This window comes from Pongo abelii, chromosome X, assembly GCF_028885655.2.
Source record: "Pongo abelii isolate AG06213 chromosome X, NHGRI_mPonAbe1-v2.0_pri, whole genome shotgun sequence".
In the NCBI taxonomy this organism is placed as follows: domain Eukaryota; kingdom Metazoa; phylum Chordata; class Mammalia; order Primates; family Hominidae; genus Pongo; species Pongo abelii.
Genome location: NC_072008.2, coordinates 158,393,745 through 158,414,390, shown reverse-complemented (window position 1 = coordinate 158,414,390; position 20,646 = coordinate 158,393,745). Strand labels below are relative to the sequence as shown.

General features: G+C 41.8%; 1 pseudogene across 1 annotated transcript; it reads left to right on the top strand.

Annotated features, from left to right (window-relative positions):
- The first annotated feature begins 2,193 nt into the window (after positions 1-2,193).
- Positions 2,194-4,873, top strand: LOC129053096 (chondrosarcoma-associated gene 2/3 protein-like; annotated as a pseudogene). Its single transcript, XR_008518212.1, has 4 exons — positions 2,194-2,314; positions 3,373-3,398; positions 4,165-4,318; positions 4,509-4,873. The product of XR_008518212.1 is annotated as a chondrosarcoma-associated gene 2/3 protein-like (transcript).
- Positions 4,874-20,646: the final 15,773 nt, after the last annotated feature.

The window sequence follows — 20,646 nt, the reverse complement described above, 5'->3', positions numbered from 1 at the left end:
ATAAGCCATTTCTCCAAATATCTGGTTCCTTTTAATGGGAAATGGTTCTAGAAATCTACTTCTGGGTGCTAGGTGTGCTCATTGCTACTTTTGCTTTTGATGTTTAAAAGCTCTTTAACAAACAAAGTTATGTAAATTTTCTCTCATGTTTTCTTATAGAAGTTGTATAGTTTTTGCATTTTGCATTAGGTCTATGATGTATTTTGAGTTAATTTCATGAAATACCTAAGGATTTGTCTAGGTTATTATTATTATTTTTGTTTAGATACCCAGTTGTTCATGTACCATTTGTTGGAACAACTATACTTTCACCTTTATTGCCTTTGGTATAAATCACTTGATTATATGTGTGCAGGTCTATTCTGGGGCTCTATTCTGTTTTTTTAATCTATGTGTTTTTTAATCCATTCACCAAATGAAATACATCTTGGATGCCTCTGTTTTTGGTGATTATGAAATAAGCTATTGTATACATTAATATACAATTTCTTATGTAGATGTAAGTTTCCAAATTAGTTGGGTAAATACCTAGGAGTAGGATTGCTGAATCTTATCGTAAGACTATGTTCAGTCAAACACCGCATATTCTCACTCATAGGTGGGAATTGAACAATGAGAACACATGGACACAGGAAGGGGAACATCACACTTCGGGGACTGTTGTGGGGTGGGGGGGAGGGGGGAGAAAAAAATAAACAAATAAATAAAGAAAGAAAGAAAGAAAAAAAAAAAAAAAAAGAAAATGCCAAACTGTCTTCCAAAGTGCCTGTACCATTTTGCATTTTCACCATCAATGAATGAGAGTTTCTTTTGCTCCATATCTTCATGGTCTTTTTTTATTATTATTGTAGACATTCTAATTAGGTGTGTAGTTGTACCTCATTTTAGTACACACTTCTCTAATGACAAAGGACGTTCAGCACTTTTTATTATGCTTATTTGCCATCTGTATATCTTCTTTGGTGTAGTGTCTGTTCAGATCTTTGACTATTTTCATTTATTTCTATCATCGAGTTTTAAGAATTTGTGTATATTGTAGAGACAAGTTCTTTATCACATATGTATACTACAGATGTTTTCTCCTAGTCTGTAGCTTCTGTTTTTATTCTATTCACACTGTCTTTTGAAGAGCATACTATTTTTATTTTAATAAAGTCCAACTTGGCAAATTTTTCTTTCATTGATGATGCTTTTGGTGTTGAATTTAAAAACTCACCACCAAACTGAAAATTATGTAGATTTACTCTTATGTTTTCTTATACAAGTTGTATGGATTTTGCATTTTGCATTAGGTCTATGATGTGTTATGAGTTAATTTTTTTTTGAAATATGTAAGGATATGTCTAGGTTATTATTATGTGTGTATAGATGTCCAATTGTTCAGGCACCATTTGTTGGAAAAACTATACTTTTACCATTATTGCCTTTGTTGTAAATCACCTGACTATATGTGTGCAGGTCTATTTCTGAGCCCTATCCTGTTTTATTAATCTATGTGTCTATTCTTTGCTAATGCTTATGTCCTCTGCCAAATTCATATTTTGAAGCTTTCGGCCCCAGTATGTCTGTATTTGGAGGTGGAGCCTCTAAGGAAGTAATTAATGTTAAAAGAGGTCATAAGGGTGGGGCCTTGATCCCATAGGATTAGTGTGCTTATGAGAAGGGACACAAGAAAGCACTCTTGTGCTTAAATGAGAACTCTCTCTCTCTCTCACCCTTCCTCCCTCCCTCTCTCCATGCACATACACAGAAGAAATGCCAAGAATGGACATAATGAGAAAGGGCCATCTACAAGCCAGGAATAAGAAATTACAGCCTCCAGTCCTTTTCTGTGACTTTTAGTCTCCAAAACTGTGAAAAAAAATAAATTTCTGTTGTTTCAGCTACACAATCCATGGCATTTTGTTATGGAAGTCAAAGCTAACTAAGACATAACCTGAGGTAACAAGTTTTTCTTCTGTTTTCTTCTAGAAAAAAAAGTATTTTTGACATTTAGGGCTATGATTCATTTTGAGTTACACTTTTATATGGGGCAAGGCATGTGCAATGGTTAGTTTTATGGGTCAACTTGTCTAGACTATAGTACTCAGTTGTGTGGTCAAACACTAGTCTAGATGTATCTGTGAAGGTATTTTGTAGATGTGATCAGCATTTAAAATCAGTTGATTTTAAATAAAGCAGTTTACCTCCATAATGTGGGTGTGCCTCATACAATCAGTTGAAGGTCTTAAAAGACCAAGGTTTCCTGGAGAAGGAATTCTACCACAAGATTGGAACATAAAAACACTGTGTCAGTTTCTAGCCTGCTGGCCTGTCCTATAGATTTTGGATGTATCAGACCTCATAATCACCTGAGACAATTCCTTAAAATACCTTTATCTTTCTCTCTTCCTTTTTAGGTAGATAGATAGATAGAGATAGATAGACAGATAGATAGATAGATAAAGTATGGATTGAAATTTAGTTTTGCAGATGGATATCCAATTGTTCCAGACCCAATTGTTGAATACACTATCATTTCTCCCCTCTAATCTTCATTTGCATCTTTATCAATAAATGGTTATCTATAGATGCATATACATGTGGATTCATTCCTGGAGTTTATTCTCTTCTGTTGATATATTGCTGTAATTATGACAGTTCCACACTATACTGATCATTGTTAGTTTATAAGCCTTGAAATGAAGTAGGGTAACCCCTCCAACTTTGTTCTATTTTTTAAAGTTTTCTTTGGCTATTCTAGGGCCTTTGCACTTCTATATGAATGTTAGAGTCAGCCTCCTAATTTCTATTTAAACATTTCTGGAATTTGGATTTGGATTGCACTGAATCTTCCAAAAACTTTGAGGGAAAATGATATCTGAATATTCAGTCTTTTGACTAATGAATAAAGTTTATATCTCTATTTACTTAGTTTCTCATTAAATTTATCTCTGTAATGTTTTATAGTTTTCAGTGGACAGACCTTATACATCTTCTGTCATATTTATCCGTTTAATGTTTATTTTAAATTGCATTGTTTTGTCTCAACTGCCAATTGCTCATTGCTAGTATAAAAATACAGGTATAATGATCTATATCCAGTGCCATTGCTAAACTCTTATTAGTTCTAGAAGCATTTTTAAGATTAATAGAATTGTCTGCATATGCTCTTATTTTCTGTAAATAAAGACAGTTCTACTTGCCTTTTTCCAATCTGAAGGCCTCTTTTGAAAAAAAAAAGTTATTACACTGGACAGAACCACAGGCACAGTGTTGATCTATTCTACTCAACACTACCCTGTTCCATGAACTCATCAGTCTTAGGTTGTATTTTTCTAGAATGCAAACATCCTGCATGATTTCTGACATGTGAAAATCTGCCTCATTCACCCTACACTGTTAAAATCCAAGCATGGGTACTACACCTGCTGAGATGAGCATGACCCCACAGTTGAAACAAGATTCATAAGATATCCAGTGGAGGAAGTGTATTCATTGAAGTTTGCCAGCCTGAAAGCAGTGATTTCAGATTGGGGAAAACTGAAACCCCAGGAGACTTCTGTGGACACTGGGAAAAGGAAGTAAGATGGAAAAGTTCCCTGGTAGTAGCCAAGTAAGTGGTCTTCAAGATGTATAAGAGAAATTTTTAGGAGGGAAGTAGGGTGATTCACATTTACACATAGACTTAAATACAGCCAGATTATCTTGGAGAGATTTCTGGTAAAATACAATAATAATAATAATTTTTTAAAAACTAGATAATGGTGAATGGCAGGTGAAAACAGAAAGAAGCATTGAAATGGAGTGACCTGGGGGAAAAGCTTGGGGGAAAAGCTTGGAGGAAATACTCTCTCCCTGCCATGTGACCCACCCCAGTAGAACATGGGAGGAAAGGAGCAGCATCATCTGTTTGGGAAAGCTCTTTAGCAGTTCTAAAGAAATGCCCCTCTTTTCTTCAACCAGACCACTCTGGCTTCCTCCTCATCCTCTCATCCCCTCCTCATCTTTCCTCCTCTCCTCCTCTCTCTCCTCGCCCCTCCCTCTCATGACAGTGTCCTGAAGGTGGTTTGTGATATCTAAGACCTTCTCCACGACAGGGCAACCATTGGCTAGGTAGTAGCTTGCTGACCAATCAAAGCTCAGGGGTCTCGTTCGTCATTATCCTGGGAGGGGTATGTATAGGGAGACCAGGCAGCCTGGAATAGACAATTGAGAGACGCTGGCGAAGATGACCAGGAAACGACGAGCCTCCAGCCCAGTTTTGGAACAATCACCGGCCATCACCAAAATGGCGAGGAAGAGGAAGGCCCCCTCTCAACCTAGATCCAGAAGCCCTATCAAGATAAATGAACCACCTAGCCTCCTCCCTTTCTTGACCCTGACTCTTCCCTCCCAAGACTCCTACCCTGTCCTCACCTAGCACAACCGTCACCTCAGCCCATGCCTTTCTCATGAAGCCCCTGTTCCCGCCCCTCCTCCATCCTCTTTCCCCAAACCAATGCCCTTCTGAGATCTCCCTGTTGTCGTTCCAGATTCCCAAGACAACTAGGAAGGGAAAAAGAACCCTTCAAGGAAGTTCCAGGAAAAACGTCTCTCCCAAAAAGACCACTGCTTCAGGAAAACCTGAGGAAGGGAGTGGGCCAACAGTATCCTGCCATTGTGACCAGCTGAACGAGGAACTCCATCAAAATGAGCCACAGCTGGACCAAAACAGTGAGGAGACCTCCACCTTCTTCAGTGTCTCCCTGAGCAGTCAGTAATTTCAGGGCAAGCTGAGAGGTCTCCAGAGGTCTAACCCCAGATAAATAGCCAACAGGGTCTAGAGTACATTTTATACCCAACAGGGTATACCCCATGGTGATCAAAATAAAATAAACCTGTTGTAAAATGATGTGTGGGTCTGTGTGCTCTCTGATGGTGGGGAGGGAGGAAGGAGGGAAGAGGTGGGAGTTTGGGAAGGGATGGGGGTGGGGTCCTTCTTTAAATTCAACTTGCTTTTCTTTCTTTGGTTTCCTAGGGTGGAAGTTTTGGTTATTGATTTTAGATATTATTTTCTAATATAAACATTTAAAATATGCTATAAATTTCCCTCAAGGAAATACTTTAGCTGAATCCCACAAATTTCTGTACATGTAATTTTATTTTCATTCGACTTAATGTATTTTTAAAATTCTCCTAAGACTCCCTCTTTGGCTCATAGGGCATTTAGGAGCATATTTTAAAATTTCCAATATTTGGGCATTTTTCAGACATCATGGTGTTTGATTTTGAGCTTAATTACATTATGGTCTAAGAAGATGCTTTATATTATTTCTATTCTTTTCAATTTGTAAGGTTTGTTTGATGGCCTAGAATACCATATACCTTGGTAAATATTTCATGCACACTGAAGAGGAATGCTTATTCTGCTATTGTTGGATGCGTTTTTTTTTTTTTTTAATTTTAATTAGGTCAGAGTAGTTAATGGTGCTGTTCAGGTCATGTATATCCTTCCTGGTTTTCTGCTTACTTTTTCTCTGAAATACTGAGAAACAATGCAGAGTTTTGAAAAATATGTAGTCCTAAGAAACCACAACCACAGTGAAGGTGCAAAATATATTCATCATCCCCAAAAGTTTATTCCTATTATTTTGCTGTCAAACCATCCCTTCAGTAAAAGTGACCCGCGTTGAGCTGAAGTGAGCATCTGCCAACCATGAACACTTTCCCTTACAACAGAGGCAGGTAGGCACAGAGAGGGGCAGTTACTCTCACACACAGGCAGTATCCAGAAAGAAAACCAGATCGGTAGTGTCATAGAAGGCCAGCTTGCTGGCCTGGTCACAGGACGTCCCTCCCTTTGTTGTGCACTGCCTGCCTCCAGGTCTGGCTCTGCCTTCCTGGCCTCCCTGGCTCAGATGAGTGACTCATCCCTTCTGCAGTTATGATCCAGGAATTTCAACCTTGCCCAACTCCCAGCTGCTTCCTTAGCATGACCCAAGTACTGCTTCCTGACTAAGGCAGAATATCTAGTCTGCTTTACATACCAGACATCTGGACTTTGGTCCTAAAGGTTTCCTGAGGAAGGCACATCAAGAGCAAAGGCAGTAACCTTTTATTTCCTCACCCAAGTGCCACATGGGAACCACAAGTGACAGGCTGTTTGACATCTTGTAGTCACACTCTGAGCACTGGGGTGTTGCAGACAAAACTCTTGGTAAGCCTGGTGAGGAAGATATTTTTCCACTAGTTTCTCTGGCACTCTCTTTTCCAGCAGCTCCTAAGCCCACTGCCAAATGCAAGAGTCTCATGCTCTGCCACATTGCAGCTCAGCCACAGTGATCCTCTCGGCACCATGGGGATTAGGAACACAATATGGTGAGGCACTTATAGATGACAGTCTAACAGCTTGCTCTATTCCCATTTTTCTGCTAAAAACTGAGTCTCCAAGGAGGGACTAAGACATTGAAGCTAACGTGTTACAGTTTCCCAAGCTCTTTAATATATAGTATTGGAAGAAAGGCAAAAGGAGGCTCCTATTTCCATTTTTGGAAGTCAAAATCCTGGAGTTCTACTTGGTAAAGTGTCTTGCCCAGGGTAAGTGGCTTTTGATGTTTCCACTGCCCTGTGAAACCTTTTCCACAACTGGCATAGTGGCCCAGTTGGGCCAGCCAGAGCCCTGCTCCTGAGCAGCTGTGAGTATCCCGTGTTCTTTACAAAGAACACTGTACAGAGCAAGGAATATCTGTTACTGCCAAGTAGAATAGCTGGCAGAACCAGCAAGAACCTTTGAGGTCCTCATTCTGTGGAGGAAACCGAAGACCAGAGACAACAGGATCTTGTCCAAGATCACAAGCAAATTCATCAATGGCAGAGCTGAGCTGCTATTGCCTGGCAGGCTTGGGATCATCCAGGGAAAATGTGGCTGTTCTCTGTGGTTTCACCTGCCTATGTGTGCCTCCGAGAGTGTGCCACTATTCTTTCATTGCCCCTCCCTCTGTCTGCATAGGCCATGTGGATTGTCCTGCCAGCCTCTCTCCACCCCTGCAGGGTCAGTGCCACTGGTTACTACAGTTCAGTGGCCAGGCAGAGGACCTTGTGGTCTCACAGACCCCCAGATGACTGGAGGGGGAATACCCTGAGAAGTCCCAGGATCAGCCTTTGTCTTCCTGATGGAGAGCCCCACTCATCGCTTCTCTTGCCTCTGACCTCTCACTGACTTGGCTTGAATCCGTCACTCCTGCTCCAGCCCAGGCCCTGTTTTCCCTGCCTTCTATGCCTCTGGGGATTTATTCATAGCACTTCCATCCTCCTCTCTCAGACTCATCTTTCCTTACCACCAAAAGCCACAAGCAGGGAGGCTGGGCCCTCTTCTCACTATGTTTCTGTGGACTTCATGAGTCTTTCCAAAAGTTTTGAGAGGTCCAGGTTACCATGCTCAGGAATGGAGGCTCAGAAAAGTGAAGTAACTTGCTGCAAGTCACACAGACACTAAGAAGTAAAGCCAGGATTGGAACCATAACTTGGATTTCAAAGCCTGGGCTCCTGCCACTGCACATGAGCCTCCCTCTCTAGGTGGCCTGGAGTCTCCTGCTAGGAGTGAAGAAGCAATTGTGGCATCATGGTGATGGGGCAAAATGGTAATCAGAATATCTCGATTGATTCCAGTTCCAGCTTGGCCCCTTGCTGCCTATGCAGCCTTGCCATAGCCACCTCATCTTTCTAGGCCTTGGTTTCCCAGCTATATAGTGTGGACTACCCTGCAAATCCTTTCTAAACTTCGGTCAGTCAACATATGTTTAGTGCACACCGATTTTGTGCTAGATTGTTCCAGGCACTAGGGGACAGTTACATAAAATCTCAAGGAGCTCATAGTCTATTGAGGGTGGAGAATACATAAATAAATGACCAAAGTAGATTATTCATTGCTTGCTGAGTGCTACAAAGGAGATTCACTAGGAAAAGCGGTGGGAAGTGCTGGGGGTGGGGCGCTGCTTTAGCTAGGATGCTAGGAGCTTAGGGTTGGGATGTGGCTCTAGCAGAATAGCACATGTGGAAATGCTCAGCACATCAGGCCATAATGCAAGAAGGGCAGGCCAGTTGGCCTCTTACCTTCAGATATTCATATCCCATTCTCAGTCCTAGCCATCTGCTCCTACTTCCTGGTCTTCAACTTGCCCTGGCTTGAATCCCTTGCTCCAGCTCCAAGTCAGGCCCTATTTCTCCCTGTCATCCATGCCTCCGGGGCTTTCTTTGTAATACTTCCATCCTCCTCTCTCAGACTCATCTTTCCTTAGAAAATGGAAGTCCAAGCTGCATGGGGATCTAGTAGGTTGTTCTGGCCCCTCAGCAGGAAACCATGCTTGCATAATGCTTCCTTTTAAGAGGAGAGCACTAGGGCAGTCCTTTACTTCAGAGTAAGTTAGGGTCAGCCAAATTAGAACCCAGACACAAAGTAATTTGTTGTCACATTATCTGTAACAGCAAAAAATTGGACACAATCTAGATGTTAGGCAATATGAACAGGGTTAAGAAAATTGTTGCACATTATCTCCAAGGAATATTATGCAGCCATTAAAAATCATTATTATGAAAACAATGTTGTGACATAGAAAAGGCTTATAAATTCAATGGTAAGTGAAAAGGCCAATTGTAAGACTGTAAATATACTGTAACTATAGCAATCTAAAAATAAATGGCCTACAGGATGTGATTCTGTGTTAGAATAGCTCTCAGCATGCGGATACTTCACTTAGCCCACCAGACAGGATCTCAGAAGGCTATGACCGCTTCCGAACCATTTTGGTGGCCCCTGACGTTACCCAGCATGCTGCTTGGCACAGAGGAGGAGTGGTGCTCAGTTTTTGCTGTTTGACGCTGTCCATAGTGGCAGCAAGGCTTACAAGCTCTTAAACTGAAGGCTTTGTAAAGCCTGGCACTGCCAGGGTAGAGACAAGCAGAGGCTGGTGGTAGGGAGAAAGGGAATATAGGAGAAGAGAGCACTGGGTTTGTCCAAAATCACTGAGATAGAAGACCTAGAACCTTCCTTCATGAAATACTCTTTTCTCTATGTTCTCACAGATCACTTTCTTCTGACTCTCTTCTCATTACTGGATGATCCCCCTCAGTTTTCTCTGTCCAACCATTAAGTGTGGGTGCTCCTCAGGACTGTGCCCCAAACCCTCCCAGCTTCTCCTCTCTGTCATCATATACTCCCTGGCTAATATTATTCATTCTCTCTCTCCAGCCTCGTCTCTCTCCTGAGCTTCTGAGCTGAGTATATGGTTGTTTCCCAGGTCCCTCTACCTGGAGGCCTAACAGGCATCTCAGCCTCAATAAGACCTAAACCAGCCTCATCTCCTACCCTCCCACACAAGAGTACCATGATTAATCCAGCAGTCATCAGAATTGGAAATAAGTGGTCACCACTCCACCTATTTCACTTCTAAATAACTTCTAATACCATCTTCTCATCTCCATCTCCACTGCCACCATCTTGATATAGGCCCTTATGCTGGTCCATTTGCCCTCGGAGCTATTCATCACCCTTCCTCTGCTCAACTCTGTTTTTCGGGCTGCATTTTCTAATCTCTTGTGCCTCCTGGAGGGAGATTGGAGGGTGAGAGGAAGGGGGAAACCAGGAGGGTATATATTTTGTTCCTCTCTCTGCCTTAAACTGCATCCGCCTCCCCTGTGATTCCATTTCCCACCAACAGACACTCCATGATTCCAGTTTCCACCAGGTGACCCTGTCCCAGGATTCTGGAAACCCTGGCTCCATTCTTTGTCTCTCCAGACAAGGGCTGGTAGTGATTTCCTGCTGTTACTTATCTCTGGGTTGACTCATCTTATGCAATTTGGCTCATCAGTAATTCCATCTCCTATGTAACTAGTTCCCTGCATTACATTTATCCTCTACAAAAAAATTGGAATGGCTTCTCTTTCCCTGGTTGAATCCTGACTGATATAGCCCTTATTACTTCTAGTCTAGCTTATTGTAACAGCTTTTTAGTAAATCATCCTGATTCTAGTCTTATTTCTCTCTAATTTTCTCCTAACCCTGCAGACGGAGGAATATGCCTTACGATAACCTTTCATAAAACTCTTCAAGAGCTCCCCATTGCCTAGAAGATGTAGTCCTTACCTTGGTTTGCAGTCTAATGGTGGGATGGGTGGGAGAGGAGACCGTTGCCAGTGTTTGGTTACCAGATAGGGGCCAGGGCAGCAAGTGTGGGATTTCCCTTAGCTACAGACTCGGTTTCAGATTCCCTCCTCACAGAAGGGAAGGTGAGCTCTCAAAAATAGCCTTGGTGAGTAATAAAGATTTCAAGACCCCCTGATTGATACAGACCAACCAATTGGAAGCTCCTGCTTCATCCACTTGCTACATTTACAAGACATTCCTGTCACAACAGATGACCAAAGTATACCTGTCAAATAAGCTCAGGAGAGTATTTCCTTTACATAGTCCTCCTGGCTTAAAAATTGAATTTGTAAAAATTTTTAAAGAGCTTTGATACAATTGGATTTTTTAAAGATCAGGGTGTCAGGGCTCAAGGAAAATAAAAATTAGAAAAAAAAAAGATGGAGCCAGGGGTAAGTTTGTACAAACCACGCATGCTGTGGGATTCTGTACTTTTGGCTTAGCTTGGAATTTTTTAGCAGCCAGTTCTAGGAGAAAAACTCTCCTTTACATGATCCTCAGGGTTCGAAAGACAAAAACCAACCACTGGCTCATAGAAGCAAAACTATTTCACATAATATATGAGAAAGAAATTGCTTCTAGGGATCTTCATAAAGAGGACAAGATGGACTTAATGAACAACATCCTCAACAACATTTTAGAAGTTCTAAAGCAGGCTTCTGTCAGAATTAGAGAACATTTCCCTGGGTTCATGGTTTAAGTGTATGTGCTGTTGGGGAGAAGAGGATCCGAAGTTACATTTTATCTGCTTTGTATTATTTTTGCCATTGTTTCCTCAGACTCCTGTACTATAATACTTACTGAACTTGTGATGACCTAGAATTCTTTTACCTTTGCCTCTCCCTTGATTAATATACCAGGTCTATGTCATGTGGACATTTACTAATCCATCCAGCAACCACTTATGGATAACCTACTGAACTCCGGTACTACAGTGGTGAAGAGGATTGATACAGCTTCTGCCACTATGAAATTGAAAATGTAGTGTGTGGAGACAGATGATAAATAAGCCAACAAATAAGTAAAGTAAACAAAAATATTGATAATGATGATGGCTTGCAGGAAATAAAACACAGTAATGGGATAATGTTTGGGGTAGGGGGATGCTAATTTGTATAAGATGGTTAGGAAAGGACTTTCTCCAGGGTTAAAAGTTGAGCTCATACTTGAATAATGTGAAGGAAGAAACCATACAAAGTTCTTGGATGAAAGTAATTGAAGAAAATGAGACCATCAGTGTAAAGGCCTTGAGGTTGAAAGCAGCTTATTCAAAGAACAGGAAATAGGTCAGTATAACTGGAAAGGAGTAAAGCAAGAAAAATGGTAAGAGATGCAAATGGGGAGGTAGTCAGGGGCCAGATTATGCAGGACCTTTGTAAGTCAATCAATTAATAACTTTGAATGAATTAGTAGTGTGGCCAGAGATGAAAGGGTGACCTAGAGACACCGAATGTGCAAAGGTGTACAGTAAAGATTTGTACCTTCAGTGCTTTTCTAAAAAATGTCAGAAACTGTTGAGAATTCACAAGAAGATAGAGGGGACACCCCAGGAATCACATATGCAATGTAAAGGTAAAGTTCACTCTGACAGCAGTTGATTTTTCTCTTCTCTCCTAGAAATGTAATGCGAGTTATTACAGTGTTGGCATGAGGTTAAACCTGGAAAGGGCTATAAAATGTTATGATGGGGAAAGGAAGTTTTCTCTTTCTTATATGGGTTATTTACAGAATTTCTCTTTTGGAGATAGATCGGAGACATTGCCCAAGCTCCCATGACATTCATCCAGAGAAAGTGAAATCAATAACATGGCCAACAAATCTGTGAGTCAGAGTTGTATTTTCTACTTTTAAGTTACCTACAGACTCCAAAGTGCCGCTGATACTAAAATGAGTATGTTACAATCAATAACCCATACCTTGGTAGGCTGCTTCTTGTGGTGTAGTTGCAATAGTTAAGAGAAAAAATAATGAGAACCTAGACTAATATAATGGCAATGGGGATGAAAAGCTAGGGATCGACTTGAGAAATGTAAATCAAAGAAAAATCAGCAGGATATGGAGATTAGTTGGATAACTCCCAAAGTCACTACATCGGTGACTGTGAGGATGATGCAATCATTCACTGAAATAGGAAACACAGGGAAGGAGTTAAGTTGCCTGGGGTAGAGTAAGGATGAGGTGGTGAGTTCAGTTTGGCTCTGCTGCCTTTGAAATGCCTGTGGGATGTGCAGTTAGAGATGTTGTGTGGATAGTTTGTTATATGCATTACGAGGTCAGGAGAGCTATGAGCTGCAAGTAAAAGTTTTTGTGGGGAGAAGTGTCTTGAGCTTAGAGGTGGTGGTTGGAACCTTGATAGTGGAGCAGACTGTCCAGGAAAAAAGTTACAGCCTTAAGAAAGGAACCCTGGGTTGTGTAATATTTGACAGATAGTTAAAGAAGTGGCAACCCCAAAGAGAATGAGGAGAGAAATCATTAGTCAAAGAAGTACAGTGTTTCCAGAAAGGCATGGCCAAAAGTCTTCAGTGTTACAAAGGGGTCAAGCAAAAAGAGGACTGAGACTTAACAATGGATTTAGCAATCTGGATGTCATTGCTGACCTTGACATGAGTGGTTTTCTGTGGAGTAGTGAGTAGAGGCCAGAGCAGCAGAGTAGATTAATAAGCAAGCGGGAGGTTGGTAAGGGGTAGAAACAATAAGCATACATATCTCTTTCCAAGAGTTTGACAGTGGTGGAGGGAGTGAGGGAAAGATATGGTGGTTGGAAGATAACATGAGTGTATATGCATATCCAAACTCACCAAATTGTATGCATTAATGACGTGCAGTTTTTCTGTACACTAATTATACATCAATAAAGCTGGATTTAAAAAGGAAAACTATAGGCCATAGATTTATGAGTTTTAAAAAATAATTATGAGAATCTTTTTTCTTTTATATTGCAGCAATTTGAGTGTATTTTCAAGTTTGGAGAAGACCTTAGAGAAAAGGAGCATAAAGGAGCAGGAGAGAAAAGGAAAAAGCGATGAGGAGACAGAAGGGGACATATTAAGGACTTAGGGGTATGAGTGTGGGAGAAATGCTTACCTTTAACAGAAGTTGACACACCTCTGAGGCTGGAGGTGAAGTGGTCAGAGAAGACTCATACATCGATAGGAGGGCAGAGTCAGGGAGTTAAGAGATTTAATTTCTGATGGCCTCCATGTTTTCAAGGAAGTAAGGGCAAAGTTGTTTTCTATAGGCAAGAAACATGACAATATTTAGGAGACTTGAGGAAAGCAGAAAGTGTTTATTTTAGTGACTGGTGAATGTAAACATTCGAGAAGTCTTGCTGGCCAGTTTCTTTGCAGTCGTACATGACTTTTTGAGCTTGCCACTCATTTACAACTTAACTGTCCAGCCTTATCTGCTGGATGAAAACTGGAGGAGAAGGTCACTATGGCCATGGAAAAATATTCCCTTGCAGCAGTGATTGCTCAGTTGAGGACAAACCCTGATTTATAATGAGGCTAATCATGGTTGTGTGATTTGTCCCCGCTAGCCTCAGAGCTGGGTCTAAAAGCAAAGAAATAGGATTGTGGATTATTAGTTCATCCAGGGATATGATTTTGTTGAGTGGATGCAGGAGAAAGAGATCAATGTACAAGGATCAAGAGTTCTGGGGACAGAGTTGTTCCACTGATCCATCATGTATGGGGGACTGGCTTGGGATGAAAGGAAGAGAGGCTTGAAGGAAACTGCTGCACTGGGATTAAAGGGTTGCACTCCATGGTTGAAGACCTGTCTGAGGTCAAAGAGAAGTGACTTCAGTGGGATTGAGTTCAAAGGATAGGGGCACACGATCAGGGGATGTGATCTGAGGTCTGGTGGGGGTAACTTAGCTGGGGTTTCAGCATCTGAGCTTTTGGATAATGCTCCGCATCTGTCTGCTCATTGACATTGGCCTCAGGAAAATTTGGCAGCAGAGAGTGAATGAGTGGACTTGGAAAATTCCAATTCTTTTTGAGATGGACAAGGGGTGCTAACACTTTGGACCCAGGAGAACTAAATGGAAATAATATTTTCAAATGGAAAAGGCACCACAAATGACTAATTAGAAAGAAGACTTTTTTTGTCTCCTGGACCAACTGAGAAATGCGTGTGATTTCGAGCATAGTGACTTTTTCAATCTCTTGGAAATGGCTGTGGCTTTTCATATGTATAATGGCATTAATTAAGCTAAAATTGCTTCCATTCTCTAAAAATATATGAATACAATAAGAAAAGAAATTGGCCAAATTAACAGAAACCTGAGGATTTAGTGGAAATGATTTGTGTTCTTTATGAACTTGGATCAGAGTTGGATCAAACAAGTCAGATGCAAAGTTCTAGGACAGACTGGCTTGATGATGTAACAAGCTGGCTTTGGTCACTGGCTGGCCGACTTCAGCCAAGGAGTCAGCTCTGAGGGCACTTGGCTTTATATTGGCTGTGAAACCCCACAGCCATGGCACCCGCTGCTTGGTCCTGATGGGACACACATGATCTGGAGACCATGCAGAATCAGTCAGCCAGCTGCTCTCCTAGGCTGCTCTGAACAGTCTGAATATCCCATTCGTTTGTGAGCATTTGAACCTGTTCTGACCTTTAGGCTCGTTCCTGTAATAGAAGATCACGAACGCACTGTTTTCTTTTAGTTATTACTCTCCTTCTATCAAATCTCACAGTGCTTCTCACATTTTAATCATCATAAGAAACACCTGGGGATCTTATTCAATGCAGATTTTGACTCAGTAGGTCTGGGTTGGGATCTGAGATGTTGCAAAGTATCCTGATGCTGATGGTCTGGGGGCTACACTTTGAGAAGCAAGGCTGTCAACCAGGACTTTCCCCAAGAGAGCATTCCCTACTCACCTTGTCAGTGGGCATTTACTGAAAATCTCCCGTGCACCAATCACTGTGCTAGCACTGGGGTCTGGGGTGGAGGGGATAAGAAGAAGATAAAGAGAATACATAAGGAACAAGACACAGTTCCTGCCCAAAACAGAATAGGTGATGATACTGTACTCATGCCTGTAATCCCAGCACTTTGGGAAGCCGAGGCAGGTGGATCACCTGAGGTCAGGAGTTCGAGACCAGCCTGGCCAACATGGTGAAACCTCGTCTCTACTAAAAATGCAAAAATTAGCCGGGCATGGTGGTGCATGCCTGTAATTCCAGCTACTCAGGAGGCTGAGGCAGGAAAATAGCTTGAAACTGGGAAGCGGAGGTTGTGGTGAGCTGATATCATGCCACTGCACTCCAGCCTGGGTGACAGAGTGAGACTCCACCTCAAAAAGAAAAAGAGAAAAAGAAAGATAGACAGGGGATTGGGAGAACACAGAGAAGAAAATAATCTGCTAAGATTTTTCAGAAGAATTCACAGAGGAAGTGACATTGAGATGGGTCTTGAAACCTGAGTTGGAGGGCACCAGGCAAAGAGATGCAGAGACTTTTCCAGCAAAGGGAGAAGCTTGTACAAAGGCCTAGAAATGTGCAGCATGTTTGAGCAATGGCAATAAGTCCAAAGTCACCAGAGTCCCAGGTGAGCAGTGGTGAAGAGTGGCAGTAGTTGAGGCTCACCAGCTAAGTTTTAAGTGAGAGAAAAGGTCACAAAGGCCTTGTTTACTCTGCTAAGAAGCTGCTCAGCAAACTTCTTTGCCTGTTTACACTTATCAGCTAAACAAAAGGTCAGGCAGGTGGACTGGGCAGGCAGATATCTCAGAATAACAGTAACTTCCTATGGCACCTCCACAAACGCTCCTGCCTCCTAGACTGGGCTAGGCCTCCCCTTGGAGGAAAGCGTTGACAGAGCCTGCAAAGGGGCAAAGCCTTTTGACAGCCATCATTGGAACCAAATTAATGTGCTAATTACTAACGGGACTTATTTGTGCATCAGAGTCAGTATCAAGGCTCTAGGCTACTACTTTGTGTCTAATTTGCTGTGAGAATCCATGTGCTTTATGTAATGAAAATAAATTGTCTACTTTTCTTTAAAGACTGTATATAATTGGGCCTTTAACAAATTTATACAGGCTCTGTTTCCCACTGACTGCCATCATAGCACAGCTAAGTACCATCGGTACAATGAGGGGACTGAAATCTGTTAGGCTTCTCTAGTTTAGCAGGGTAAGGACAGCAGGGGGAAAGATAAAGAGAGAGAGACAGAGACAGATACATAGAGATAGGGAGACACAGAGATAGAGGGAGAAATGGAGGAAGGAAGGAAGGGAAGGGAGAAGAAAGGAAATAAAAAGAAAAATGACATTTAAAAATTAAATTTAAAAAAGACATTTAAAAGACAAAGCACATAGGTAGCTATCACCATAGGCAAAACCAGAACTGTGTGGAACATTATTATGCTCAATTTATGGTTTATACAATAGCAAAACCATTAATTTTAATTGCATATGAGAGAGTGGCATAACCTTTTTCTAGTTTAGGCCCTTTTAAGCCTATAATCAGGCCCTGTTCTGGGGAATTTAACCATCTGGAGCATGAGTATATGAAGTATGGGTGTGAGGCTGAGCTGGCCTGAATGGTCCAGCCATAAGCACTGAATATTTTGTCACTTCCATTCAGTTTCACCCCAACAATAAAATTACCCACCAGGATGAAAGATTCCATCCTTACTTACAAACTAACTTTATTGGATTTAGTTGCGTTTGGTCGAATACCCTTTTTTCCACTGGCTGCATGAGGCTGAATAACTGACTTGATTAAGTTCTCCATGATTGTCCAATTTCTCTGGGCATAATGCAGCCGTCCTACATGATCAGAAGTGAGCAGGCAAGTGATGAGCTTCTTATTCTAACCTCTCATTCTAAATGACTGTGAGGATGTTGGCTAACACCCTCTGGATTCTTTACTGGGTCTGGGTAATTTGTCCATAGTGTCCTGTGGAATTTGGCTACTAACTTCTGTGCCTCATGAGGAATGGCAGAGCTGGCCGGAGAAAGGGAAGAAGGGAGCTTGGTGGAGCCTGACTGAAAACCTTTCTGTCAGACATGAAGGACTGGGGAAGCAGACCTTCTGCCTGCCATTAGCTTTACACCTAGGTTCCAATTATGGGCAAGTTGTTTCACTTCTTTAGGCTTTACATCAGTGAAGTGGAGGTGTAGTATTAACAACTACCTCTTAGATGGAACTATGGATGGGTGGGGATGGGGGGCATCCATTCATTCACGTCTTCATTCATTTAACAAATACGTATTGAGTACCTACTCTGGGTCAGGTCCTGTGGAGGAATGTGGACTACAGTAGTGAAAAGAATAGATATCATGCTGGACTTTCTGTTAGAGGAGACAATGAACAAATACATAATGTCATCACAGAAGATCTCCCTAGGGAGGTGGCATCTGAGTTGAAACCTAAGTGATGAGAAAGAGCCAGGCCTGCAAAAATCAGGAGGAACAGATTTGAAGCAGAAAAAAAAAAAAAAAAAAAAAAACCAGCATGATCAATCACTAGGGAAAATCTTGGTTTCTTAGAGCACAAAAAAGGCCTGAAGGCTTCAGCAGAGTGACCTAGGAGAATTTTGGTGATAGGAGAAACCATAGAGGTAATAAGGGCCTGGCAAGACCATGAAAAGGTATGTGGATTTTATTTGCGGTGTGATGGGAAATCACTGGAAGCTTTTAAGCATGAGAGAAAAAGTTGGTTTAGCTATTTAAAAGATCCCTCTGGCTGCTGTGGGGATAATGGATTGGAAGGGCTGAGAGTACACATGGGGTGGCTGTCACAATGGTCTAAACACAAGATGTTATTAGTTCACTGGAGTTGAATGAACCCCTTAGGTTATGGCTTTTTACTAAGCAATTAATTTTGTTTTGATAATCTTCCATTCTCCTGCCTCATTCTCCAATTTTCCCTCACCGCATTCATTAACCACTTCTGCCTGTGAGCCACAGCTTCTCTGCCTTGGTGGGTCTGGGCAATAGAACATGATAGAATGGAGGAGTAAGAGTGACTGAAGGAAGAAATGGATGGACTGATGGATAGCTAGATGGATGGTTATGATGGCCCATATCATCTTTATATATCCCTAATGCCCAGGAGATATCCTGACACAAAGCAGGTTTTCAAATATTGACTGAATGGATGAAGGATTGTGCTGATAAGTCAAAGTCAGTTTATCTCCAGAATGAGAAATATTGGGTCCTGTTGTTTTAGTGGTGAAAGGGTTATAAACTTTAGGTAGAGAAAATTGCAGAACAAGGACTTGGGAAGAATATGTAGGCAAGGTGGGCCTCACTTGAAGAAAACAGGTTTGCTTTTTTTTTTTTTTTTTTTTTTTAAGTGGAGTCTTGCTCTGTCACCCAGGCTGGAGTGCAGTGACACCATCTCTGCTCACTGCAAGCTCAGCCTCCTGGGTTCACACCATTCTCCTGCCTCAGCCTCCCAAGTAGCTGGGACTACAGGCACCTGCCACCACGCCTGGCTAAGTTTTTGTATTTTTTAGTAAAGACAGGGTTTCACCGTGTTAGCCAGGATGGTCTCAATCTCCTGACCTCATGATCCGCCCGCCTCGGCCTCCCAAAGTGCTGGGATTACAGGTGTGAGCCACCGTGCCTGGCCGGTTTGCTGTTTTTAGTAATAATTGACTCAGAAGAAATGTTTCAAAGTGATTTCAGAAAGTCATTTTGCATGGACATTGACCACATGTTTCTTGTTGATGATAATACAAACATGAAAGACTTGGGTTAGTTGTAAGTTCATTCCCGATATACCAAACAACTCAGCAAACCCCTTACCAAGTTTTGGCCATCTCAGTAAGCTGCACTACCTTCCACCCAGTTCCTTAGGCCAGAAAGATAGCAGTTATTCTAGACTTTCCACCCTCTTTTGCTTAGTACGTCTAATATATCACCAAGTCCTATCAATTGTACCCCTTAAACATCTCTCTGATGCACCCACTTCTTACCATGCCAACTGACACCATCCCTTTCCAGGCCACTGTTAATTGCTGCCTAGACTTCTGCAAATGACTTCTAATTGGTCTCCCAGCTTCCACTCTTCTACCTAATGCAATCCATTCTCCATCTAGCAAAGACACCTTTTTAAAGAACAAATTAGATCATTTCCTTCCCATACATAAAGCCCTCCAATGGCTAGCTCCAATGCCTACCTTTCCAGCTTCATTTCACACCTGTCTCTTTGCTTCTACTGTATTCTCCTGCCACACTATTATTTTAGAATATTTTTGTGAAATCTGTGTCTTCACATACTTGGTTCACTCTGTCTAATGTCCTGCTGTGTCTCCCTACTTCCTCTACTGCTCAGGAAGGAATACTGGTTTTGGAAGAGACAGGTCCAAAGCATGAGATAGGCAGAATTTCTCAATCTCCACCCCGACTCCAGTCAGTCAAGCATCCAACAACAGAAATTCTTGACCTGAAGTTGTGTGAGGAGAGAAGGGGAAGAAAAAGGTGGTCTGACAATGAATGATGATGTCCTGGTCCATCTGGGAGCATCTGATCTCTTCTCATCTAGTCTGACATTTATTTGCCCAGTGTCAGTGCTGGAGATTAGCCTGAGCCAAAATAGTAACTTCTTGTGCCAATGCAAGTTGTAGCTCTAAGTAAGGGGACAACATTATCCAGGCTGATTTATTTCTGACCAACCATTTGAGTCAGAGCACTGGAGAATACAGACCTTGGTTGAAGGCCTTCAGGAAAATACAAACCTATTCCATATTCTTTATGGTTTCAAAGGCCATGCAAGGGCCGGAGCCACTCCTGATAACACAGTTTCTGAGCAATACACACTCCCCAGGTCTCCCTGGTAATCCAGTTGCCTTGGAAACACAATGATGCGAAGAATGATACCTACAGTGAATGGTTGCTGCTTATCTCTATTAAATGAAAATCTTCACTCATCAGAGTTTTGAAAATTCAGACAGGTTCCTTTTTATCTTGATCCCACTGCCTGGCACATTCTATTTTATGTCAAAAGCCAGCAGCAGCCGTTCACTTCTCCCTAACCAATGTAGACACTTTTTCTGGTTTTGGATTTTAATACTGTCGAATTAGCTATTACCCTTTGACCCCAGGACAAAAAAATTACAGGTAGAGAGTGCATGAACTTTCCCTTGTTGATCCCATCTGAAAGTAGACTGAGTTGAGAGTCTGAGTTATCCACAGAAATCCCCTCCCATCTCACAAATCTTGCTGACAGATTATATTAGCCTGTTCTCATGCTGCTAATAAAGACAAACCAAAGACTGGGTAATTTATAAAGGAAATAGGTTTAATGGACTCACAGTTCCATGTGGCTGAGGAGGCCTCACAATCATGGTGAAAGGCAAATGAGGAACAAAGTCATATCTTACATGGTGGCAGGTAAGAGAGAGCTTGTTTAGAGGAACTCCTCTTTATAAAACCATCAGATTTCATGGGACTTACTTACTCACTATCATGAGAAAAGCATGGGAAGAACCAATCCCTTGTTATTCAATTACCTCCCAC